Source organism: Fukomys damarensis, unplaced genomic scaffold (assembly GCF_012274545.1).
Source record: "Fukomys damarensis isolate Sample0158 unplaced genomic scaffold, DMR_v1.0_HiC HiC_scaffold_4, whole genome shotgun sequence".
In the NCBI taxonomy this organism is placed as follows: Eukaryota; Metazoa; Chordata; class Mammalia; order Rodentia; family Bathyergidae; genus Fukomys; species Fukomys damarensis.
The window spans coordinates 24,008,895-24,035,992 of NW_022900916.1; the positions used below are offsets into that span (position 1 = coordinate 24,008,895).

The 27,098-nt window shown below is 42.2% G+C and overlaps 1 pseudogene; it reads right to left on the reverse strand.

The window, feature by feature from the left end:
* LOC104874149 overlaps positions 1-27,098 on the reverse strand; it is a 63,537-nt pseudogene that overhangs the window by 34,656 nt on the left and 1,783 nt on the right.

Sequence of the window (27,098 nt, forward strand, 5' to 3'; positions counted from 1 at the left end):
AAAAATACTTGAAATGTGAAAATAGTTTCCAGATAATCACTAAAATAAGTTGGTTAAAAAGCATTTGCAATCGTCCGACATAAGAAGACTGAAGCTGATCAATGCCGTGGGTATGATGAGATTAATGGGGCTGAATGATACAATTAACACAAGGCAAGCACAGGTTGCCCATTCCTGTTATTCCATAGAAGGTTCTAAAGTACATAGTGGTTGTTTGTCTACAAGTCAATGATCTGATGAATTTTTTTTTTTGCCTTAAAAAATTCCTTCCCTTCTTGTACATAACTCTTGAAGTCACAGGTGTAGGCCAGGACTTGCTGAACACAGCCCCAGTTGCACAGGAAATAGTTCGGAGAATCAACAAATGGAATCATATTATGTTAAAAAGCTTCTGAACAGCAAAACAAAATAAAACAAAACACCAAACCAACCTACAGAATGGGGAAAAAACTTTTGCCAGTGATTCCTCAAACAGAGGACTCATATAGAAAATATTAAAAAATCAAGAAAATTAGACCCTCCTCCCAAAAATAGAAGTCTCAGTCAAAAAATGGGCAAGCAAAACGAATAGACACTTCACAAAAGAAGAAGTACAAAAGCTCAATAAATATATGAAGGAGTGTTCAACATCACTGGCCAGGAGGGAAATACAAATGAAAACAACACTGAGATTCCATCTTTCCCCAGAAAAAATGGCCAGCATCAAGAAATCAAGTCATAACAAATGTTAGAAAGGCTTCAGGGGAAAGCAAACCCTTCTACACTGTTGGAGGGAGTGTGACTATTCTGAAATCAGTGTGGAGATTCCTCAAAAAAATAAAACTAGAAAGTCCATTTGACCCAGCTATTTTCCTTCTAGGTATCTTCCTGAGTTAAAGACGTCATATTACCGCAATACACGCACAGCCATGTTTACTGCAGCACAATTCATAATAGCTAAATCTTGGAAGTGGCCCATAAGTCCATCAACAGATGAATAGATAGAGAAAATGTATTTACACATCACAGAATACTACTCTGATAGAAACATAAATGAGTCATTTTGATGAAAATGTAGGAAACTTGAGACCATAATGTCAAGTGAAAGAAATCAGACACACGGTAAATATCACGTATGAGAAACTTAGAATCAAAATACGAGCAAAATAAAAGATAATAGGAAGTAGGGAGATCTTTCTTAAATGGGAAGAGGATCGAGAGATGAAGAGAGAGAGGAAGGGAAGGGATAAGGGATAGCGAAAGAAATTGGGATATGTTATGTGTGTGCACAAACTCCACTCAAGGAATGAATGTATTGCATACATGTACTAATTAACTAAAAGAAAGAGAGAGATAATTGGGTTTGAGTTTTAACTTTGGCACTGTCTAGCAGTGTCACTTTCAGTACATTTTAAAAAAGTGTGCCTTCACTTAATTGTAAAAACAGAAATGATGGGGCAGGAGGATCACCTGAGTTCAAGGACAGCCTGAACTACATAGTGAGGCTCCGCCCCCAAACAAAACAAAACAAAATAACAACAACAGTGAAACAGAGATAGCAATATCTGTTCCTTTGGGTTGCTGTGAGGACCAACTATAAAAGGATTAATCCTTTTATGTGCCTGACACATAAGTGGTTGGTGATGGTTGCTATGTTGGCCCCTTTCAACTTATTCCTATGCGTGTCTCCCCTAGCAGTTCGGTACTGCTTTGGCACCATTTTCTGCTTGTCTGGTTGTTGTATTAGCTGGACTTATCACTGGACAGATGGCACCAGTCCAGCCTCTGGTGTGGTGACTGGAAGCCTGTAGCCTGGAGAAGGGAGCTGATTAGGTCCAATGTAGGCAGGGTACAGTTTCTGTTGGTGTAACAGATACTCCACTAAATAATAATGGCTTCAGCAGCAGAGAGGCTAATTAGTTCTCACGTAATCATTGAGAATATGAAGTTCAGGGATGATTCGGTGCTAGGAATCTTGGCTCTGTATTTACCACTCCTTAGGCTGTTTCCGTGCCACCAAGTGTCCACATTCTAGCAAGTGGGAAAAAGAAAGAAAGCATGGGAGGGTCCCTGGGCCCATTCTTTTCATTTAAGGGCATAACTTGGGAATTGCATACATCACTTCTAGTTGTAGTTCTTCTAGAACCTACTCATACAGCTCCGAGGCACAGTGAAGCTGGGAAATGCGGAATTTATTCCGAGCAGCCCGGTAACCAGATAAAACTCGAGAGTTCTGTTTGAAGAGAAGAGCATTTAGAAAACAAAAAAGCGATTTGTTTTAGGTAGAGTTTGGCCACCAGTTATGAAAGCTCAGGGGAATATGACTCTTCAAAGTCCCAGAGTTAGCTGAGTGTGGTAGCATGTGCCTGTAATTCCGCCATTCTGGGAGGCTGAGGCAGAAGTATCTCAACAAGTCTGACCCCCACCTTGGCCAAATTAGGAACTTTTGAGACGCTTTCTCAAAATTAAAAAAAAAAAAAATGGGGATAGAGCCAGGGGCTGAGGATGTAGTTTAGTGTCAAGGTATTGGGCTCAATTCCCATAGCTGTGTGTTTGTATGTGGGGGGTGACGAGTCCCAGAGTTTACAACTAACTTTCAGGAAGGCTGACTCACATTGCAAAGCTCACAAGAAACTGATGTATAAAATCAGAATGTCATAAACACAGTTGTTCCACACAGATAAGCTGCAACAAGTTGCTGGGTGAGCAAAGAATCAGAACCTCTGAGAGCACAGTGGCCTCCAGCTGCAACACCTTGTGGCTCTCATTGCCTTAGCAGGTGGGCCACTGTCCTCTGGGTAGTATTCCAGGGAACCCTGACAGCCATCATCTCTTCGACTCCGGCCACGTCTTCTTGGTTGGCTTACCTCTCTGACCAGCCACTTATCCCTGTAGATATATCAATAGTCCACCCAGTTTAGTCCTTTCATACCTGGCCCTGCAGTCTGTGCCATCTTTCTCTCCCTCTGGCCTCATCCCTATGGACTGGCTTATGGTTTTTATCCCATCTACCAGGCCACTTGTGTACTACTTTTAGCTTTCAGTTGTCATTTCAGGTATGAACAGACTCTTTAAAGCAAGACCCTCACCTCATACCCCTGGGTACCCAAATGCCTCAATACTGTCCCACCACAGCAATCCCAGGGGTGTTGGTGATTGACCCAGGGTGACAAATATCTCACTGGCAAGGTGTCAGGATACAGCTATCACCTGAGCTTGAGGTGGTCACACGAGCATGAACAGAAGTAAGGCTGGAGCCCAGAATAAGAAGTTAATGGACATTTAATGGCACAGAACAGTCGGTAAACTCAAAGATAGGAACTGTGGCTTTTGTACCTTGTAGTTACAATGAGAGAAATGAAAACAAACCATGTGTTTTAAAAAACCTTAATATGACCTGGCTACTTCCCCATTGCAATAAGACTCCTAAGCAGAGAGGGTTAGTTTCTAACAATAGCTCTGTGTGTGTGTGCGTGCATGTGTGTGTGCGTGCATGTGTGTGTGTTTGTGTCTGTGTATGAGAGAGGGAGAGAGAGAGAGAAAGAGGGAGAGAGAGAGAGGGAGAGAAGGCACACACACACACGCACACACATGCACACTATCACACAGCATTCTTCTGGCTTTAGTGAATGATGTGGGGATGCATGACTGGCTTAGTGAAACTGGGTACTTAGCGATACTGAGACCAGATGCCCACTAAGCACAATGCCAAAGAAGAATGTTGGCATCTTGTTCTTTTGGAGAGATGACTGAATCTGATGATTCTGTGACAAGCTGGTTTGAGTCTGGGTGAAGTTCAATCCATGAGCCCTCTGAACCTAGACCGCCAGGCAGGAGCTGTTAAACACAAATTGTCGGACTTTGCAGCCCATCCATTTCTGTGCCATGGAACTCACAAAGTCTTCCTTTTTAGGCAGACTTCCAGCTAAGATCACCTTCTCTAAGGAAACAAGGAAGATCTGATGAGAATTTTAGTTCACAAGCAGCAGAAATGTTTGCAGGGCTAGGAAGAGGGCATGCTGGAGAGCCAAGGGCCATTTTTGGAAGGGGTCCTGGGGTTGGACAATAGGGAGGCCAAGGAAACTGCACACTCAGAAGGGCACTGGAGCATGAGCCCAGAGAGGAAGGGGGAAAACCTTAGTTTTGGCTGTAATCAGTCTTGGGCAACAAAGAAATACACCATTTAGGAAAAAAGTTATCCAGAAATAAAGAGAAATATGAAGGCAATGGAGGGAGCAGTTGGATCAGGTGAACCTCTCTGCACCCCATTGTCTCTCCTTGATGTCCAGCTTTGGGGAGGGGGACCTTTGGGCAGCATCCCATGTCAGGACGATGGGATGAGAGGTGAGCCATATCAGCAGGAGAGGGGGCTGTGGATAACAATGGCAACAACTATGAGAATCCGGGACAGTGGGAATTGCTGGTATGGACTTAATACATGCAAGAGAAGGGACACCTGCTGCACCCAAACAGGAAGCAGTGGAATAACTGGAGACTCAGGAAAGAGACTCGTGGACATCTGTGGGAAGCCAGCCATAGCCCACTGGCTTTTTGAAAGACAACATTTGTTCCTTTTTAAGGACTGCACGTGTTAAACTTGTTTTGCCCTGCACGGGAGAAACCCAGACAGCCAAAGATCTGTAGGAGTCAGGTGTTGTTAACTCCATTTTGTTATGTTAAAGATCTGATGTTATCTATAGGAGCAGGTATTGAGGTTACTATGGTAATCCTAGCCCATAATAGTTCGGTCTTTTCCTTTAAAAGGCTGATGCCTGCCTGCAATAAACGTCGCCTTGATCAGACTCTTGTCTTGGCGTCCTTCCTTTCTCTCTGCCCCATCTCCACCCCGCTGCTCTTTCAGGTTTGAGGCACTGCGGGACAGTGCTCTGCGTCGCCGGTTCGCGACAGACATCCATGGAAAGTGAGCTCCTCTGGGCTGACAAAGCCATCACCCTCTGGACCTGGGGGCGTACATACTTCATCACCCATAGGGCTGGGCTACTTAGTGATGGAATGATCTGCCCAGCTCTCCAGGGAGGTAAGTCCTACAGGCAAGGTCACAAGTGTTCTGGTTTGTGTAGTAGGTAGGTTGTTTGCCTTTTGTTTTTGTTTTGCAAAATGATTTGTGTGTGTGCCTGTGTATTTTGCACCATGTTTAGAAACAGAAAGGAAGCTGTTAGGAAACGGAAACGGAACAGGAGGAGAAGTTCTGGTAGATGCATATATGTGGGAGGGAGGTCTCTTAGAAACCCAGAAGGGGTCCAGGGATTTAGCTCAGTGGCTCTGTCACCTGCCTTGAAAGTGCAAGGTCCTGAGTTCAATCCCTGGTTCCAAAAACAAAAAAGAGAAAAGAAACCCAGAAGGGATGGGCATGGAGACAGAGCATTAAGGGAAGTCGATGGGCTGCAGATGATCAGAGTGGTCTACCCTGCCACAAATATCCATCAAGACCCTAAGAGGTGCTGGATCTGGGCTTGGCACTGGCCTTAGGTTCAGTTAAGCGGGACTTTAGAGGCCAGCTTGGGTGGGGACTTGGAGAGAGGTGAAATATTTAGAATAGTTTGGGGAGTTGGACTTTGTCTTTCAGTGAATAATGAAGCAAGGGGTAGATGGATGAAAGCCCTTCAGTGTCTGTGGAATTACCTAGTCCATATTAAAAAATTAAGAGAAATTAAAATCAAACCAAATCCAGCCCAGAGTAAAGATAGCAAGTCCTGGAAAAAGGGCGAAGTTATGGAGAGATGGTGCACAGTTCCAGACCCCTCTCTGCTGTGGTGTTTCCTCCTGGTTGTTATAAGAACACAGTTTCCAAATTCCCAGGAGACGCGGAAAAGAAAAGCCAAATTTGCAGTTCAGTGGAACCACAGTGTACCAGTACAATACTGGGACCTATTTCTGGCTGCAAAGGCTGATGCATATTAAATCATTAAGCCGGCTCCATTGTTTATAATTCTTGCTCACATTTGCTCTTGAGTGTTTGGAGTTAAAATTTACACCCTTTTTTGGATGCAAGAAGTTATTTTTATTTATCCTTCTTTGTTAGCTGTTTAGCTTCACAATAATTAATCAAATCACCAAAGCAGCATCAAATTGGGGAGTGAGGATGTATTTGCATTATTTGGCTTTTCTAGCCGTGTATCTCAGAGGGTGAGGACTCTGCTGTAATATGTGCCCTCTTATTTTATGACAGGTTGCAATTTTCTTGTAATGTTCAGTGTGGCTCATCTTGATAATTATGCTAAATTAAGTAGTCCTACACATTATAGATATATATGTTGATACATTAACTAACCTTAAAAACTTCAATTAGGTTGTGCAGATCATAGAAACACGTGTTAAACAGAATTCTTCTAAACTTCAGAATTGGGATGCATAGTAACTGCACAATTCAAACAAGTTACTAATTGACTGGGGTATCTAACCCCTCCCCAAGCTTGTCTGTGACATGAAATAGAGCTTGTCTAGTTCAAAATCCATCTCATATTTTCTCCTTTTCTAATTTGTTCTGTCCCACATCTTTCCTCTCTTGTCACTCAAGTATCAGTCACAGGGGAAGAAACAGTCACAGAAAGGCAACGGGACGGTTCCTGGGACATCTTAGTGGAAAATGCTGAAGGAGGAAAGAAACTGGCTGAGAGCTGTACTGTCTGCTGACAGCTGAATTCCGTTCTGCCAGACTGGACAGGGTTTTGTATCCGTGTCAGCTTGGTGACCACTGCTTTCTCTGTGGGACTGGTCCCCACAGCTGTAAAGGAGGAGACCTAGAGGGCTCTACCCACCCTCACCTGGGGTCCTGGGTCTCCAGACCCCTGCCCTGGCTTGTCAGGGTGCAGGAGCAGTTGCCACAGAAGGCACAGTTCCTTCCTAGCAGGGGAAAGCCCCAGGAGGAGGCATGGTATTGAATTTAGAGGAAGGCACAATTTAAAAAGATTAAAGCACTTGGAACATGTTGAACCTCTGTACTTCTTAGGGGGTTTAAAAAACAGAAACAGCTCTGCTTCTTACTCTTTCCCTCAGAAAGATGGAGATTACTGGAAGCCTACTAGAGCAGCTCACAAGTACCTTCCAGAAAGCTGAACAAATCGCTCTGGGGTGGGGCCGGGCCTTCCCCCGGACTCTAGAGGATGCAAGCGGTGCACTCGCTCTCTGGAGCCCTGGCACTGATGAGATTGAGCTCCAGACACTTTAGCATGCAGGGTCTCAGCAGATGCCCAGAGTCCCAGCTCCACTGCTGCTGGTGGTCAGCCCTCCACAGTCAGCAATGGCACAGCACAGGGCGCCTGGGGCCTCTCCTGTGTGTCAGCCCTTCCCAGAGGAGAGGGCACTCACTGTAGCTGGGAAGTCACCTCATCACCGTTCTCTACAGCATCCCTCGGCTCTGCAACCCATTCTTGTTGCACACTCTTTCCCGAACCCGGGGCTGCCCATTTGGTAGATAAGAACCAGAGCTGATAGCTGGCAGATGCCAGGCTGGGGCACTCCTTCTCCTTCACTCTTTACTGAGCTGCATTTTGGCGATGTGAAGGTGCACTTAGAGCTATTTGTCCCGAGTCTAAAATTGTAGTTATGATGTTCCCATCATTTTCATGAAAACGAAGGGCCTCACTATCTGTAAGAGCTGCACTTGACCACAGATTCTTTGCTGCCTTCTCTTCTAAAATCAATATGAGTGTTTCATTACTTTCGCTTCTCCTTTAGCGGCTTCCCACTGCTATTACAATAAAACCCACACATTGTAAGGTTTGTAAGCCCTTCCCAATCTGACCTTTTCTTACGGAGGACATCTTGCCTTGCCATAGCTCCACCAGCCACTGAGATTCTCACAATTTCCTGAGCTCCCTGCTATTTTATGACCTTCTGCTTTTGAATGCATTATTTCCTGTGCCTGATGGTTTTCCTTCTCCTTCACCATTCCACTTAGGTGAATACAAATGCATCTCTTAAGACTCTCTCTTGTGCGAGACATCCCTGACTCCTTAGCCCTCACCAACAGTTTGTTTTTACTTCTCAATACAATCCTGAATACACATCCGCTTTGGAACTATGAGTCCCGCAAGGGCAGTGGGCTTGTGTCTTAGTCATTGCTAGTGTGTAATGCCTACAACAGACTCTCAAACCTGTGGGTGTGCCTTATCCGTGTTGCTGGCAGGGTGTTGATAAAAGAGGCAACATAAGGCACCTCTTGACTACGTGCCACATTAGCAGGACCTGCCTGCCCTCCATGTCTGCCTGGAACGTCTTATCTCCACAACCCTCATGCCATTGCACAACATGTCAGTGAGAGGCTCCTGGACCGATGAATGCCAGCACTCCGGTTTTGTTCCATCTCTCGCAGAGATACAAGGCATAGCTGGCATGGATCTCAGTCCATAGGTTCGCATGTACAAGGAAATTGAGTGCTGTATTTTCTTGAATCTGGTTCATTTCTGAATCTGACCATTGATCCTGCTAGCTGTGAAATTCAACCTCCTTCTATTGTCCTTCTGAAGCTGTTTATTAAGTACCTACTATGTGCAATGCATGTGGAATACATTCAACTGAAAAATATTTATCTGGAGAGATATAGATATAATTGCAGATTGACTTAATCATAAAATCACACTCCATGAGATTTGAGGTAACACAAAAATGAATCAGAAAAAGAGCTCTCTCTTATATGTATAATGTACAATATGTATGAAAACATTATACACACATATACACAAATATGTTCTTGCAGAACATTCATTTGTGATGAAAGCACGCTAATTTAGTGTGAAAGTTTGTTTTAAGAAATTTCCATTTATAGTGGTGAATTCACACATCAGAGAAACAGAATGAGCTCAAAGAAATAACCTAATGTTGCACCTCAAGGTCTTAGAAAAACAGGAACAATCCAAACCCAAAGCTAGTATGAGGAAGGAAATTATAAGAATCAGATCAGAAATTAATGAAATTAAGACTAAATATTCAAAACAAAGAATCAATAAATTGAATTGCCGGTCCTTTGAAAGATTAAACAAAATAGGCAAACCCTTAGCCAATCTTACTAAGATCAGGAAAGAAAAGACCCAAATCCATCCAATTAGAAATGAAAAAGGTGAAATCACAAAGGATTCTGCAGAAATCCAGATCATCAGTAACTCCTCTGAGAAGCTGTACGCTAATAAAAGTGGAAAATTCAGAAGAAAAGGATAATTTCTAAATGCATATGAACTACTAAATCTGAACCAAGAAAACATAAAATCCTGAATAATACAATATTACTCAACAAAATTGAAAAATTAATAAAAAAAACCCTACCAACTAAGAAAAGCCCATGTCCTTTGGGTTCACTGAGGAATTCTGTATGAACTTTAGAGAGTACTACTCCTCCAACTGTTCAGTGAAATCAAAAGGGAAGCAGTACTCCCAAAATCATTTCTGGAAGCAAGCATCACCCTAATTCCAAAATCAGAAAGGGACCCAACCAAAAAAGAAAACTACAAGCTGATCTATTTAATGAAATAGATGCAAAAATCCTCAATAAGATACAATTAAGTAGAATGTAGCAAATCATGAAAAAGATTACACATCATGACCAAATAGTGTTGCCAGATGGTGTGGTGTTTGGTGATTCCAGGCTCGTTTTTTTTAGAAAGTCTTTATCGCAACCTGATAAAGGCCACCTATGACACTGGAATTTGACTATGTACACGTACTTTATTATGCAGACCCTGCTGCTTCTTGTAATCTCTGAACTAAGTAGAGCTCTATTCCTCAAACCCATAAGAGTCACCCGGAGATCCTCCTGAAATGCAACTGCTGATCCAATAGTCTGGGTGAGATCTGCGGTTCTATGACTCTAAAGCAGCTCTGAGGTGAGGCTGCCAATCTACAGTCCCACTTTGAGCACTAAGATTACCAAACTCCAGTAGCAGGACTAGCTGCTTCTCCATCCTGGCTTTACTCCATAGTTGCTCACCGGGAAGACTGTGCAATGTAATATATTAGAATCTCTGTGGCTGGGGCTAGGTATTGATGTTATTTATTTTTCTTCTTCCTAGTTGTAGTGATCAAACTCAGGACCATGTGCTTGCCAGAGAGGCATGGCACCACTGAGCTACATCCTTGGTCCTTGGCAGTGATGTTCTTGAGAAAGCCCTTTAGTGATTCAAATCTCTGGCCAGGTTTGAGAATCACTGAGCTAGGACATAAAAAACTGGAGATTTCCATTCTCTCATTAGCCTACTGACTTGGGATCAGAAATGAGAAATAATTTCTGGGAGGAAATATTTTAAATGGGGACTCTGTCTCCAAGTTTGCAGGTTTATCTAGAATGGCTCAGCATTTCTCTAACTTCTGTCATCACTGGAAGCAGCCAGCAAGCTCTCTGTAACAAAGCTTCACACTAGACACAGCCCCTGTCAGGGCAGCTTCCAGACTCTCTCCTCTCTGCTTCCCTCCTTTTTGGGAAGCCTGGCTGCAGCACCCCACCTGTTCTCCATGGTGGTCTTCTCAGACAGTCCTCTGGTTTCTCATTTTGCCTCTGCCTCTGATTAGCAAGGCTGGTTCTGCCCTTTGATGACTTCCTGAAGGGGCTGCCCTCCCCAGCCCAGCCCCTCTCAGCCTTGCTCGGGAGATCCAGCCCACAGCAGAGCTCTGGGACTCCAGCTCCAGAAGGGGGACTGAAGCCAAGTGGAGTGGTGCATGCCTGTAAGCCTAGTACTCTGGGAAGCTGAGACAAGGATTACAAGCCCAGGTTCAGCTTGGGCAATTTAGGGACTTTGTGAGACCGTCTCTCAAAGTTTAAAAAAATTTAAAATTTTTATTAAAAGGCTGGGGATGCAGCTCGGTGCAAAGTTCCTGGCTTTTCAACCCCCAGTACTACAAAAAAAGGGGGTACGGGAGTGGGTCAGACAAATCCATCCATCCATCCATTTGTCCATCCAGTAACCTACCCGTACCACCATTCATCTTTTCATCCACGCATCTTCCCTTCCTTCCACTTTCCTGTCCATGTACATCCAACATACGTACCTACTGTGTTACAGACTTGGGAATACAATGGCGGACAAGGCAGCCACCATTCCTTCCCTGTCATCCAAGCCAAGGCAGATCAGGAGGACATTTATGAGACAATCCATCTAGGATGAGAACTACAAACAAAGAGAGTCTGAGTGCGTGAAGGGAGATTCTAACCTTACTGGGCTTCCAAATAAATATAGCTGAGTTGGAAACTGAGAAACAAAAACAGTTAGAAATTGTTCATCCATTGGTGTGATGAGGATAAAAGACAAACAGCAAAGAGCCTCATATCAGGAAGGAGCACACTATTTATTTTTTCTTAAAAACTGAAAACCAGGTCAGTAGGATTAGAGCAAAGAGAGTAGAGTCAGGGAATAGACACAGGGAGGTTGGTGAGACGGGCAGAAACCACATGGGTGCATAGAGCCATCGAGGATTTGTTCTAAGTGTCCATGAATCCTTGACTCCCGAGGCTCCTAAGGACTTTACTCTCTTTCCCTGCATTCAATCTGAGCTCAGCAATGCATTGTTTGGAGTGGCCTGCGGTGTGGAGTATGGTACAGGCACAAAAGACAGAAAGGGCTGATTTTGAAGAGCTTGTGGTCACACAGAGACAACTGCCCACCATAGGATGATGGACCGGTCAACACCACAGATGGGAAACACTATGAGTGCAGGAAAAAAAAATGAAGGCAGTGTAAATAAGTACGGTCAGCCCTCCATACCCACACGTTCCCCAGCTGCAGATTCAAACAACTGCTGATCAAAAATATTAAGGACAAATTAGTGCCGAACAAGTACAGCCTTTTTCCATGGCACATTCCCATAAACACGGAAGTAGGGCACAACAGTATAGTATAGGAATGCTTGCATAGCACTTCCACTGGCTTATAATAAGTAGTCTAGAGAACGCACAGTATGCAGGACAATGTGCCTGGGTTATGTGCAAGTACTCCTCTAATTTATGCTAGAGGCTTAGCATCCGTGGGTTTTGACATTTCTTGGGAAATGCCTCCAGGATGATGAGCAATGACATTGTCCATCCATCCAGCCAGCTAGCCATATTGTACAACCTACATATGGTCATTTAATGAGTACAAATGTACTGTGTTTAGTCATAAAATTTCTCCCAATCTGCATGTGAGCATTTTGCCTAGTTTGGGGCTTTGATGTGAGAGATGCATTGGCTCTTCCAGGAGTGCAGAACAGGATGTCCTTTGGTCCTTGTGCTCTGCTCTAGGGTCTTACTGCCTGTTGCCTTGGCCCCCATGGGCTAAACCTCCAGGCTGTCTCCCTTCTGGCGGCTGCTCCACACCCCTGCAGTGGGCTGGGCCCCAAGACCAGGCCACCTTGCTGTGGAGTGCATAGCTCTCATCCCAGAGTGCACTGCACCATCCCAGTGATTCTTTTGCCTGGAGACCCTCTGTTTCCTGAGTAGCTAGTTTTGCTGGAGTAAAAAGCAGATCATCTCTTCCATAGAAAACAAAATAGTGGCAGGTGAGTGAAGGTTGATGAAGGAACCACTAGAGCTAAATTATAGTGTAGGCCTAAACTTTGCTTTTATTTATTCTTTTCCTCTTAGGGACTTATACGGTAAAGAAATTATTTTATTTCTTCCATAAAATGTTATCGTGCAAATGTAGACAGCTTCACAGGAGCACAACAGGGGCAAGAGTGTGTGAGGAGGGTGAGAGCCGCCCGCTCTATCTAAGCAGCGAGAACAGCGATGCTGAGTGTTTAACTACATGTCTTGGGAGGCTTTTTGCTTCGTGGGATGACTCAGTCCCACATCAACCCACAGTAGGGGGACCTCGCTTGGGACAATTATAATGAATCATGTGCCTTCCCAAAACAATTTGCTCTGTGGGGAAGTCCCAACTTGTGCCCGGCGTCCTTTCAACAGCTTTATTTTATGCTCTTCGCCTCAGTGGGAGAGGAAATGGATGTTATCACTTTGTGCCCAGAAAGCCAAGCTAGGCCAGATTTATACAGATCATTTGCAGCAGGCCGAGGAATGTCTTTGCTTTTCGCCCTTTAAAATCGGAAGACTGCTTGGAGAGTGTGTTGGTACCTAGTTGTTATAAAGTAAATAAACAGGGATGAAGTAACTGGAGGAGAATTAAATGGGACTATGGTTTCTGCTGGGGGTGAGAGTGGAAAGCAGCGAAGTAGGTAAAGGCTGCTGTCAGATGAAGCCTTCCCTGTGTGACAAAGGTGGTACCGGATCCCAGGCATCTTGTGACCAGAAACTAATTGATGTACATGTAACACTCATTTAATTTGCCTAATTACAATTTGTTCGCACCTGCACCACAGGGCTTTGTTACAAATGATTCCCCAGCGCAGTCCACTGGGTGCAGGGTGGATGTGTCACTCCGAAGTGGTTTGCCTGGAAATTTGCATATAACATCTCCCCCACCAAATTATTAATTGGCTCCTGGGGAGACCCTGGTTTCTGAGGCTCTGCTTAATTACTATTCACGTCAAGGTTAAACATCTGCCCCTGTAAATGCTGGTACCTGCTAACCCTGGCACATCGTGTTTACGTTCACAGTTAGGTAGCTCGTGTCAACATTATCCTTTCCATGAAAACGACAGAGAATGTTGTTGCTGTGCTGTTTATGCTGAAGGGGAAAGTTGTGTAGGGAGAGGGTAAACAAGGGCAGGAGGAGGCCGGGGGTGGTCCTATTCTTCATCTCACATGGTGTCAGCCACGTGCAGGGGGCTCTACACCTGGTGACAGCCCCTTTCCTTGCCACACCACCAGCAGCACCACATTGCTGCCCAGGGTTAACGTACACCCTCAGGTCATCTTTCAGCAGCTCTTAAATTTTGTGAAGCTCTTTGAGGTATTTTTGGACAACGGGAGGATTTCTTCTCCCAGCCCCTGACTCCCATGGGATTAAAAAAAAAAAAGCTGCTTTGGAACACTATGCTAAGGTTGGTTCTGTCACTTTTGCAGCTCTTTTGTCAGTGTTTTCATTTTAAATGTAACAAACATAATTGATTTAAAGACCACGCTTATAGCTGGGTGTGGTAGTCCATGCCTGTAAGGCCAGCATTCTGGAGATTTAGACAGGAAGAATTACCACCAGTTCGAGCCCATACATAGTGAGTTCAAGGCCAGCCCAAGCTACAGAGGGAGGTCCTGTCTCAAACAGACCCAAACAACAGTAAAAATGAAGACCATATTTTTATGGCTTGTTATGCCTGCCGGGGCTGTAGGCATTTGGATGTCAGTGATTGTGATGTGACCCTCAGGTTCCTTTCACACATCCCTGGGTCCTTCAGCGGCTCATATGCAATCTGCTGGGAAGGGGGTTAAGTTCAGTCATTGAGAAGCACTACTTCCTCTTTTCTGTTCCTTTCCCTGGCTACTGAATATACATGGCACTTGCTGTGCTATCCTTGCAAATGGAAAACAGCACATTTTTCATAGTTCATACGTCATTTAGCCTCTAGGGAGAGACCAATGTCTACAACAGGAAGAAATGGAAAAAAAAACTAACCAAAAAAACTGACTTGCAAAATATGTCAAGAGTGATCTAGAGCAGGGATTGGCAATGTAAAACCCACGGGCCAAATGTAACTCTGCCTGCTTTCAAAAATAAGACCTCACTGGAATCCTGTTGTGTAAAGGATTTATGTACATACTGTCCGCTAAGCGTGAGTGATGGCCAGCAAAAATGGCTATGCTGAAGCTCTAGCCCTCAATGTAGCTGTACTCAGAGATGGACTTTCAAGAAGCAGTTGAGGCTATAAGTTCCTAGAGGTCGGATCTCATGTCCCCATCATCATTGTCTCTCTCTCTCTCTCTCTCTCTCACTCTCACCAAGGAGGAGAGAGCACAGTAAGGAGTAGATGAGCGGGAAAAGTACCCTTACCAGAACCTGACTGTGCTTGCACCGGATTTTAGACTTCCAGCCTCCAAAACTGGGGAAAAACAAATTTCTGCTGTTCAAACCACCCTGTCTATGGTATTAATTAATGGCAGCTAATACGTTGTCTTGGCTGGTTTTTTTTTTGCTATGGCGGATGTTAGCAGAAACCATATGGCATGTAAATACACAATTATTCACCTTCTGGCTCTTTGGAGAAAAAAGTGCTGACCCCTGATATAGGACGCCACCCCCCTCCAAAACCATGCATAGAAGACAAAGCTATTGTACAAAAAAGGGGGATGGTCCTCAAGACATAGCAGTAAGTGAGTGTGAATCACAATTAATATAAAGGTCTAGATTAGAAAAGCTAGGTGTTGATACCGGACTAAACAGAGATAGAAGTCAGTTTTGGTAAAAGCAAAATGAAAGAAAGCAATTTAGCATCTAAATGAATGTGAAATTTGGGCTGGAATGTTTTTTTCAATGGCTGATTTAATATTGTTACTCTCTAGAATCCAGGAGCTACAGACTTAAATGCTTTGAGCACACAGAGGTAACCTGAGGGAGCCTGTCTGAGGGTGGGCGGGTACTCTGGCCAAATGGCTGCATGTGGCTCAGTCTGGCCAGCCCTCTGACTTGATGAAAAAGTCTGAATTCTTACGTGAAATCTCCCAGTCTTAAAAATTTAAAACAGTTGATCTCACCGAACAACACGAGTAAAATATTTGACCCATGAACCACCACTGCGCTTGTGCTATCTATATTTCACCAAAGACATTTTTCTGCAGAAAAAGAAAAGAAAGAAAAAATTTTCTTTGCCGACTTCCTTAATAATCACTGAGCACACTGCTATTACAGACACTTGAGCTTCAGACAGACTCAGCCGCGGTATTTCTCTCATGCTATTCCAAACCTCACCACTGGATTAACCATGCGGGTGTCACTTAAGCCCCATTAGGCCCTCATTGCAGGCAGGTGCAATGTAGTGTGATTTCCCCCAACGCAGGAAACATTGATGGACACGCTGTAATGCTACTTAATCTCTTTCGCTTGAACAAATAGTTATACATTTATTTACTCGTGTGTATATGTACACACACACACACATTTCTTAAAAAGTCAAAGTAAGCCAGGAAATGGTGGCTGTAATCCTAGGACTCTAGAAGGATGAGGCAGGAGGCTTGCAATAAAAAAATAAAGAAGGGCTAAAATTGTATCTCAGGGCAAAGACTCTGGGTTCAATGCTCAATGACACCAAAAAAGAAAAAGAAAAGTCACAGTAAGTAAGGTACTAAGATCATGTTCCAGAGAATCTCTAGACTTACACTGTCAACATGGCAACAGAAAGCCCTAAATGATCTCTTCCAGTTGCCTTGGGAGAAGGGATTGTAAAATTTGTGTCCTTGTTTTGTGAAAGCAAAACTTTCACTGTCTAGAATGTCAAACTTTTTAGTTGAGCTGGTTTAATATTACCACGTTTTGAGAGAAAATAACTGACATAGAAAAATGGAAAAGTTGTTTGAGCCCAAGTTTATAATTAAAGTCTCAGCTACAATCAGTGTTTCCTATGAGGCTGTTTGTGGTCACTTTGTTTCTTAACAGCTCAAGCTGCGGATACCATCTCATTCGTATTATGTTGTGGTATTAACTCTCATCAAAGGAATCAGGACCAATATTGGTTATTTCATTTAAAGTCAGTTAAAGTAGGGAAATATTTTAAAAAATATGAGTAGATTACATATTGTTTTATATTAATGTAATATTATAAGCAGACATTAGCGTGCCAGTTTAACTTTTTCGTGGACAGTCGAGACTTTTCTTTGAAATGGGTCCTCTGGTTAGCCTCCCTGAGCTTCTTTCCTTCCTTCCTTCCCTCCTCTCCGTACCCCCATTTCTTAATTGGTACTGCGGGTCCAGCACACGGCCTTTGCCCTGAGCTACATCCCCAGCACTTCCCCCCTTTTTAAATTCCTTATTCTGAGACAGAGTCTTACTGAATCTGCTCTCTTCCTGCCCCAGCATCCCAGAGTGCGGAGATTACAGCCGTGTGTCACCGTGCTGGGTTTAGAATCCCTCAACGCTGTTCTCGCAGTCACTCTAGGTACAATCTTTCTTCCTCAGTGAGTGAGGAGAATTGATGTACAGACAAAGTGATCTGAGTACTCAGACTTGTGCAGAGCATGATTGTTAAGGGAGGCTGTCATTCATGTCTCATCCACTACTGTGACAATAATTTCTTTCATGGAACTTATGTGTATTAACTCATCTCAGTGATTCACCTTTCATTTTATAGTAATCAAAAATTTATTTCTATAGGGCTGGGGTTTTAGCTCAGTGGTTCTCCTGCCTGCCTTGAAGGTGCGGTCCTGAGTTCAATCCCCGGTACCCCAAAACAAAAACAAAAAACATTTATTTTTACATTCTTATTTCCTTGCTCTATGTAATATTTAATTAAATTACCTAATTACAGTAAAGACGGGACTGGGAACAAATGCAGCTAATTCTTGGTTAAATATTCACCTCAACTGGTGAGAGAAACGTGCGAAGTTATACTTGAAAGACACCTACTCTTGAGAGTGTTCAGTGAGATCAGCATTCATGAGTCCTTCCTAAAAGACAATGGACAGTTTTGCTTAAGTCTGTGTGTGGTTTCGATGAAGGCCAAGCACAAGAACTTTTACTTATTGTGGGGCATTGCTTAAAGAAGGAAAATGGCACAGAAAAGGGAAGAAAATCCCTTTCAGCATGTGACAGCTGTCATCTCCCTCTGAGCAATGGTGACTCACCGTCAGTCCCACGTGTTACACTGGTGCCTCTCCACTCCGCTTCCCTGGACACTGCAGACCCCTCAAACACACCCTGCTCCCAATGTTGTGTCTTATTTCTTCCCCCACGCCTGCTCCTCCTGAGATGTTCCCCTCTAAGTGACTGACACCACTATCCACCCAGGACTCAGGCCAGAAAGCGGGGAGTCCTCCTGGAGTCCTCCCAGGGCACCCTCGTGTTTATGTGGGTGTCGATACCTGCTCACTTTGTCTTTACCTCTCTAATTTGCCTTCTCCTCTTGATGCCCACAGCACTCACTCAACGCTGCCCTTCCACTGTCTCAGTTCTGTCCTCTACATACCCGCGAGGTGCTCCTGCAAAACCCACACTGCCCTGCATAAGTCTCCCTGGTTCACCACTGCTGCCAGGATAATGCTCAAACTCTTCCACCTGGCACCAAAGCGCGTGTCTAAAAGCACTAGTGCACACTCCTGCTTGCTTTACCTCCACTCTCTGTAGCACTTTTCCTCACTGTGTCCCCAGCCGTACAGGCACAAATCATGGGGCACTTTACTCTGTGAAAGTGTCCCTCAGCCTCCCCTCTGCACCCCTTTCCATACCAACACACTCCAAACTGAGTCTAATTATGATTGCAGATGCTCCTGATGTTTCCCAAGGATTAACTGTATTTTGTCCTCTGAATCTCTTGGACAAATAAAAAGCCTGCACCTTGTGTAGCTCAGTAATTATCCACTGAATGAATGAATGAATGGGAAAATAGTCATAAAAAGAGATAGCACTGTGCCTTGGAATTAAATGCTCTATTTCATAGTCAAGTGATGTACAACTGAAGAATATAACTGGTTTTAATGAGCTTTTTTTTTTTTTTTGGTACCGGGGATTGAACTCAGGTCCTTGCTCTTACAAGGCAGGTCACCAAACTGCTGAGCTAAATCCCCAGCCCCAACATAACTCATTTTAAAGTGCCAAAGTTTTAAAGTTTCTTGAAACAACAGAGGAAGGGAAAAGCACAGCTATAGAGGATCTGACTTGTACATTAAACAAAAGCACCTAAGTACTACCATACAATGATAAAATGATACTGTGGTTTTTACAGTTCGGTGGGAGTTTGAGGATTACGTAAGATTCTCTCCACATATGCCATGGCAGCACATTGTCAGAGAAGGGCACTGTCAAATCATAGCAATAGTTGTGATGGCTAATATTATCTCTTCGCAATTAGTAAAAGAAGATTGCATTGTTTTTCATGTGTAATTGTTATCTTAAAGCCTTCATTTCAAGCCTCAATGCCTTGAGACATAAACACCAGCTATGACAAATATGAGCCTTCGGTTTATCCTCTTGAGATCACTTGTTGAAGGGATGGAGTTTACACAAGAGAACACGATTAGTAATTGCACAACTAATAATTTAAATGCCAGCTTTGTAATGGTTGGAAGTGGTTTGGAAAAGAGAACAACAGTGCCATTGTGACCAGAAGTTGTCATCTAGTTATTTTCAAACTTTAATGAGCATAAACGTCATAGGAAGATCTTATTAAAGTGTAGATTCTGATGCAGGGGGTCTGGAATGAGACCTGAGAGTCTGCTTTTTAATAAGCTCACGTGTGATGCCGACTCCCTGGCTCACAGCCTGTGTTTGAGTGGGAAGAGTGTGCCCAAATCTTGATGAACCTTAAGAATCTCTTGAGATGCTTATGCTTATTGAAAACATGCATTGCTGGACTCTTGCCCAGATTAAACATATAAACACACACGTTCTCTCTCTCTCTTTCTCTGTTTCTCTGTCTCTCACCTGTGTGTGTGGAACAGACCCGAAAGCTTGTGAGTATGTAAATACGCACTCAGACATATTTCCTGTGGAAACGCACTGATATTCACTACGGCTCCCTAGTTTCTAAGAGATCATTCACAGGCTTCTTAAATATTTAGGTATTTTAATAAAATACTCAGTACTTTCCTGCTTTCTAACTTTTAGTTCCATATTTTTTAGCATTGGGTTATTCCTAATTCTTTGATGAAGTGACCTGGCTCTCCAAATTTTGAAGATTTTTAGATAGATGCCTGGTTAAAATTGAATCTCAGAAATGTTCAAAGTTACCATCTTTTTCTAATTTTCTTTTATCTCTCCTAAACAGTAAACTGGAATGTGAAGAAGGGATATAATGCATTGTGCTGTAATGTTTTGCTTTTCAGAACGATCTCATTTAGAAGAAATCTATTACTCCTCTAGAGCAGTATGTCCACTTCAAGAGAGTTCCCTCTTATATATGATGATGATAAACACAGCGGATGTTTACAGCAGGTACAAGATGACAGCCACTTTCTAAGAGCTGGGTTAATGTATACCTCAAGTTGGGAGGTATATCATCACTCCCTTTTTACAGATGAGCTGTAGGGAGGTACTCTGCCTGAGGTCAGACAGCTCATGACACTGGAGCTGGAACTTCATCCCATGCAACCTGACTGCAGTCTGAGCTCTGGACCATTATAATCGATTGCCCATAAATACACAGGCTGAAGCTATCTGGTTTCTGACCTCCCTTATCTTGTCGTCACCTTGAAGTTCCTGATACTCCTGCCTTTTCACCTGTAGTACAGTGACCAGCAATGTGAAATTGGCAGAGCAGCCACTATCGTCCCGTCTGTTTGCTTTTCAGGACTGCAGGAGTTGTCATTTTTCTTTCTTTCTTTTTTTGGTACCGGGGATTGACCTTGGGTCCTTGCGCTTGCAAGGCAGGCGGTGGAACCACTGAGCTAAATCCCCGGGCCCTATTTTTCTTAACATTCCTCACAGATCTGCATGTGATCATCTCTCACTAGAAGATGGTGGAAAATGTCTTGAGGAAAGAATGCCTTTTTCCACATTTGCAGAGAGCTTAACGGTGGGGACTAAATTTTGGTATCTAATTATATGGCCACAATAGGTCGGAAACAGAAAGTTTTGAAGCTGCTCCACTCATGACATAGAGACTATTTCTGCATCTTTTCAGTCTGGGTTGGTTTGCGACTAGCTTCGACTAACACGGCGGAACTGACATTGTCCAAGCCTAGGAATGAAAGAGTCGAGTGGCCTTTCAGCTCCTGCTTTCACCCTGTTTCAGAACACTCTCGCCATTTTGCAAAGAATTCCAGGCTATGGAGAGTGAGAGGTCATCGGAGCGGAACTGAGGTGTCCCCAACTGACATCTCAGGTGACAGGCCTGACTCCCGTCACAACTAGGTTCTGTATTGAAATAAGTGGGCTCACAGGTGCCGGCAGAGACCCTTCCAGCAGCCTACAGGACCATGGGTATCAACCACTCTCTCCTTCTGGCTACTGAGCCTCGGGCGGACTGCTCAGCAGCAATTCAGATGGGATGCAGTAGTTTAATATATTAATTACATGTAAGACAAAGTAACTGCATTTCTAATTGATATTTGGAGAAGTGTTCAATGTAATACAGATTTTTGACTCAATAAAATAATTTCTCCTAAAAGCCTGTGACCAAATTGGAGACTCAACGGGACATATTTCCTAATGAGTCACCCAAATCACATAGTTTTATAATTAGAGGTAACAAAGAGGGCCATGGCTACAAATTCAGAATTGTTTTCACTGATTTTATAACCTGAGATTTGTAGCCAGTGGGTAGAAAAAAACTTAAACTGTCTTCATTTTTATAGCAAATTTGATAATGTGTTAGCAATAACATAAATCCTCCCTTTTGGAAAGGGTAATATGATATCAGAAATATGAATCATTATTTAAGAAGGGATTCTAAGAGGAACACTGGAGCTATCTCTATGGATCTAAAATCACTTTTTTTTTTACAGTTACTGTGTTGTAAATCCCTTTCTTTTGTTGCCAAGAAAACATACCAAATTGTTTTACTATAGAGCTTGCTTTATTCCACCTAAATTGTAGACCTTTATGTTTTTATTGTTGTCAAACATTTATAAAATGCTTTCAGATAATTGCGGAAAAATCATAAGACCTACCTGGGAAAATTGTAATAGTTCACAACTTATACTTACTGTTAATCAGTTCAGATATAACTGAACTAGAAATGAACTTATTTTTATTTTATCCTGCCTCAAGCTAGTCCCAATACAAGATGATTTCTTTTCACAGAAACAACAGGTCTTCTTTTGTTTTTTCTCTGTAGTGGTAATAAATATAAGAGCTTCTGACAGTCAAAATCCTACAGGCAACCTGGAGCACTGTTTATTATTCTGAGGGCAGCAGCAATATAACAGTACCTGAAAATACACTAATACTTTCATGACACCACCAAACACCATGTCCTGCATTGATTTACAGTGTTGCAGCCCTTACCCAGCTCTTAGTGGTTCCACTGAAGAGCAAAGAAATCTATGTCTATTGTTTTGTGTGCTTTTGTTATCATGGCAAAGCATTAAGCTATGTGGAGGAAGTTTTCTTAAAATAAAAAAATTAGTAATTGATTCTACAAGCAAGCGACTTTTTCTAGTTTCTTTTACGGGTATTTACTATGATCAGTTAATAATTTATCAAGATGAACAGTGGTGCCTAAAATTTCTTTAAAGAGTCTCTTCTTCTAATTCACAAGTCTTTGGTTTGAATGTAGAGGGAAGTTAAAAATTTTCCATAGATGTAAATATTTTAGTTAGCCATCAAATGGCTATATAAAATTTTGTAATACTTCTATTAGAGCCATGCATGATATGATTCGTTATCTACCCACAGAAGGAGTTCTCCCGTCTGCTAAAGAGCACTGAAGCAACTCAGTGAGTGAGTTTTATATATTGCCTCAAATTTGGAAAGAACTTTCCAACCCAGCTTACTGGTCTTTTAAAAAATTCTTAATATTGATAATTAAGGGTTAGGACCCGTGGCACACTCGTATAATCCCAGCTACTCAGGAGGCTGAGGCAGACGAATGGCAAATTCAAGGACAGCCTGGGCAATTTAGAGACTGTCTCAAAATAAAAAATAAAAAGATCTGAGGATGTAGCTCAGTATAAAGGCAACGTAGCATGCAAAAGCCAGGCTCTGGGTTCAGTCCCATAGACAGACAGGCAGGCAGACAGGCAGATATTAAAAAACTCCTTCTGGTCACTTTTTTGTGGTCAGGTGCCATTGAGAAAGCATTGAGGAAGGCAGAACACTGAAGCCCCACACCAGAGGGGCACCCTCCTTCATAGTTACAGAACCAGCTCTGCCTCCTTCCCTCTGTTTCCATATCCTGATCAATTCTGCTTTCCCCAAGGCGTCTCTGAGGGCTTTTATTTTTTAGGTTACCCCAGGCTCTCTTAAACTGCTTCTCCTGTGGCTTTAGTTGATTCTGAGGATGTCTTTCACCACTTGAATCTGTGGTCCCTTTCTTACTTTCTTACTTGGCATCACCCCTACTGTGGAATTCAAATGCTTTCTTTGTTGCTTCCCCTCCCTATAAAAACCCTCATTTCCAATGGCCCTTGTGTAACACTCTGGCTTAAATGTTTAGGGGACACTGAAGGAGTTTTAAAAGACTGCAACACATAGCAAAAAACTTAGTCTTTTTTTCTAGATATTCTTGTTCTTTTAATTCAAATTAAAGCAGCAGTTTATTTTAAAAGGCGATGTGTGTCCCTGGAAACATATTTAAAACAGGCAAAGGCCAAAAATAGGAAAACTCTTGCTCTCTTGCTGACCCTCCAGCCCTCTCCTGCAGTTGATTGTGGTTCTCCGGGAACTAACCTCTGAGGAGGAAACTTTATGTGACTACATTCTTATCTTCTAAAGAAGAAAAATACCCTGGAGCTTGCTTTTTTCATTAAATTCTGAATCTTCAAGTTTGCATACACTCACACACAATTGATTAGATGTGTGCTATTCTCTGGAGGGATGGATTTTTAATTATTTAATTAATTAATTAATCTTTATTTATCTTTTGCAAACACATAGTTGTTGCCAGTCTTCTGTTAGCACAGTGCTGGGCTATACATCCTTGCACACATGCATCTGACCGTGGTGCCATCTATCTGTAAGCTGGAGTCCTGGAATAGGAGCAAATAATTGGTCTAAAGACATACATATTTACAATTTTTGGCTAGAAATTAGGAAACTGCTATATAATTTAACAGAGATAAAATCATACTATAAAATCAATTTTAGTTCTAGATTTTTTTGTCATTTAATTGATTTCATATTCCCCTCTCCCCATGTTACTCAACTCTTGATACACATTATTTTCAGTGGCTGCAAAATAACTATTTATACAGAGATGTCATGAATTAGGTAAGCTTTTGTTGTGACATAACTGTTCCCATCTTTTGCTGTTTTAAATCAGCTTTTGGTGAACATTCTCTGTGGTGCCACTGAGCAAAATCCCCGGCCCTTGATAAACATTCTTGACCAAAAATATTTACCTACTTCTCCAAGAACTAACTTCTAGAATAGCCTTTTAAAAGAGGAATTGCTGAACTAAAGGCCAAACTCTCTTCAGAGTTTTGGTCCTTATTTCCAGATTTCTTTCTTCAATCCCTGTGAAACACAGGGCACTGCTTCCTGTGCCCTTGCCCAAGTGGGTCACTGCATACGAGGAAGATACAAATATGAATTAGAAGAAAATGTCATCTAGGTGTTGTTCTAATTTTAATTTATTTGAGTACTTTAGGTTATTTTGTAGATGTTTTGGCTTACTATGTTTATTAACTTCTTTTGTAAACAGTAGACACATATTATCTCTATAGATAGAGACATATATCTCTATCTATCTATCTTTCAGTTTTAGATGTGTATATACACGTGGCAACTTCCAAGGATGAATGTAATCATTGCATATTGCAATGTACTAATAAAAAATTAAAAATAATAAAATTGCATGGGTATAGTCTATTTTTACATTAAGATGAGGCATATGTGTATGCATACATATTCTGTTTCTGAGCTACCTGTAGTCTTTCTGCAATTATTAGAGTGCTTCTCACTTCATGTGTGATCAAACACTATGGCAAAAATTCAGATTTTAAAACTGTATTACAGTAAAAGACATATAGCCATTAATCCCCCTCAAAATATTCCCCTTTGCTTTGAACATACTTATGGCATCACTTTCTGAAGCAGTTCTGGAAATCTTTTTTCATGAGTGTCTTTTCATGACTGCTTTGATGTCCTAAATTCAAAATGTTCATAGAAGTCTCTGTCAAATAAATCCATTACAATGAGCCCTCATCCATCTTCTCAACTGGATGTGGCATGTTGCGACTTCTGGCTTTTCCCCAAAGTCACAGTAAAAATGACCACCAAAGGAAACATTTTGAACCAACTCAGGGCATTAAGGCAGCCACGACAGCACAACTAAAGACTCATGGAAGAAGACTTCCGGAGCTGCTCAGGGAAGTGGCAAGAAAGATGGGAATGTGTTTGAAGTGAGGGGAGTGTTTAAGCAGTCAACCTTTTCTCTTCTTTCAACTTTATTATAGTGGGAGCCAAGTTTCTCACTCTAGAGTGAAAATTTATAAATGAGCCATGGAAATGGATTAGTTGGTCTTCAGTATAAGCTCATATGTAGTTAATGTAGGTAAGGTGGTAATACATGGGAATATTTACAGACATATCCTCGCTCTGTCCATCTGCAGCGAGTGCCTATAAGCAACAGCAGCCCACTAGCGACAGGCGTACCTTAGCACCCAGATCTTAGTGAGTGTCTAACACCATTCACCAGGGCTCCTTGGTGGAATGACCAATTCTTCGGCTCAGGTAGGAAGCTTACAAGATGAGTCTGGAGCATCTGCTAGTATCTGAGACTAAGGAAATGATTAAAATAAAACAAAATATCGCCATGGAAATATGTCAAAGGAACACAGGAGCTAAATGGAAAAACTCTCAATAGGCAAACCTGGAAAACTTCAGTAATAAAATACGTACAGCAGTATGGATATAACTTAAGCATAGAATGAATACCTATGACAAGCAAGTGAAGGAGAAATAAATTTTCTTTTTTCTTTTTTTGGTACCAGGGATTGAACTCAGGTCCTTGCGCTTGCAAGGCGGGCCACCGAACCGCTGAACTAAATCGCCGGCCCAGAAATAAATTTTCTAAGGAAAGTTCTAAATAATTTATAAAGATATTCTGCCCTCAAGGAGGTGGAACATAACACACTACTCCTTAACTGAAAGCTGTGCCTAGTGACCTCCTTCCAAAGATTACAGTACAAAGAGTGGGGGAAATTAGTAACTTTTCAGTGGATAAACTTGGCAAATGCTATCTCAACCAGGTGATCAAAGTCAACATCAACAGTGATAAAGTCATGTTGATAGGATGGACCCTTCACATGATGTGATGAAAACAGAATTTTATCTCGGCAGTCTTCCTCCCAAACACATAACCCTGGTCCAACCATGAAACAAATATCAGACAGTTCCTAACACAGGCATGTTCCACAAAACACCTGACTACTCTCAAAACTATAAAAGCCATCAAAACAAGTTAAGTCTTTATCGCAGCCAAGAGAAGCGAAAGGAAACATGATGACTAAATGTAAAGTGAGATCTTGGCACAGAAAAAAGAAAGTGGGCAAAAACTCTATATTATCTTTGCAATTTTTCTATCAATCTGAAATTTCTAAAAGATTTAGAATTTTAGAAAAAATAGTCATTCTAAAAAGTATACTATAAAGTATTTATGAGATGTAAAAATAAGGTTAAAAATAAAATAAACACATTGTGTCCAGTCCTCAGCTTAAGAAATGATGCTCACCAATAGAGTCAAAGTCACCTGTATACCCCTCCTTGGGTATACTCAACTCCCTTCTTCCAGAGAAAACAATTATCCTGAATTTGGCATTTATTACTCCAATTTTTGTTTTGTCTTTTGAGACAGGGTCTCACTATGTAGCCCAGGCTTGTGGTGATCCTCCTGCCTCAGCCTCCCCAGTGCTGGGATTACAGGCATGTACCACCATGCCCAGTTCCCATGTATTTCATGATATTTTTATGACATATGATTTGTATGTTTTAAAATTTCAAATCAATTGTATCATATTACACAGTTTTTATAAATATTTCATTCAATATTGTTCTCACAAAACTCAGGTTGCTTTATGTATCTCTTATACATTTATTTTGCTATCAAGTCACCCATTATATAAATATGTCCAAGACTACTGGTCTTTTCAGTGGACCCGAAGGTGTCCCACCATTACTGAAAGTGCTCCCATTTGCCTGGACACTACACAGTTCTCACTGGCTGGTCCATTCCACGCAGCACTGCACGTCTCAGTCTGGCAGCCTAACTCCCCTCTTCCCTCCTATGTTCCTCCTCATCCTCTTCTTCCAGATTGGCCTCTTCAGCTCCAAGACTTCTTTGCTCAACTCAAAAGCCCTGGACTTGTTCCCTAGCCACCCCATCCATTCAAAATTGTGAAAAAAGCAATAGTTTAAAAACTGTTCTCTCCAAATATGCTTTAAAATACCAAGAAAGAGAAGTAGTTCCTGTTCTTTTTTTTTTTTTTTTTTTTT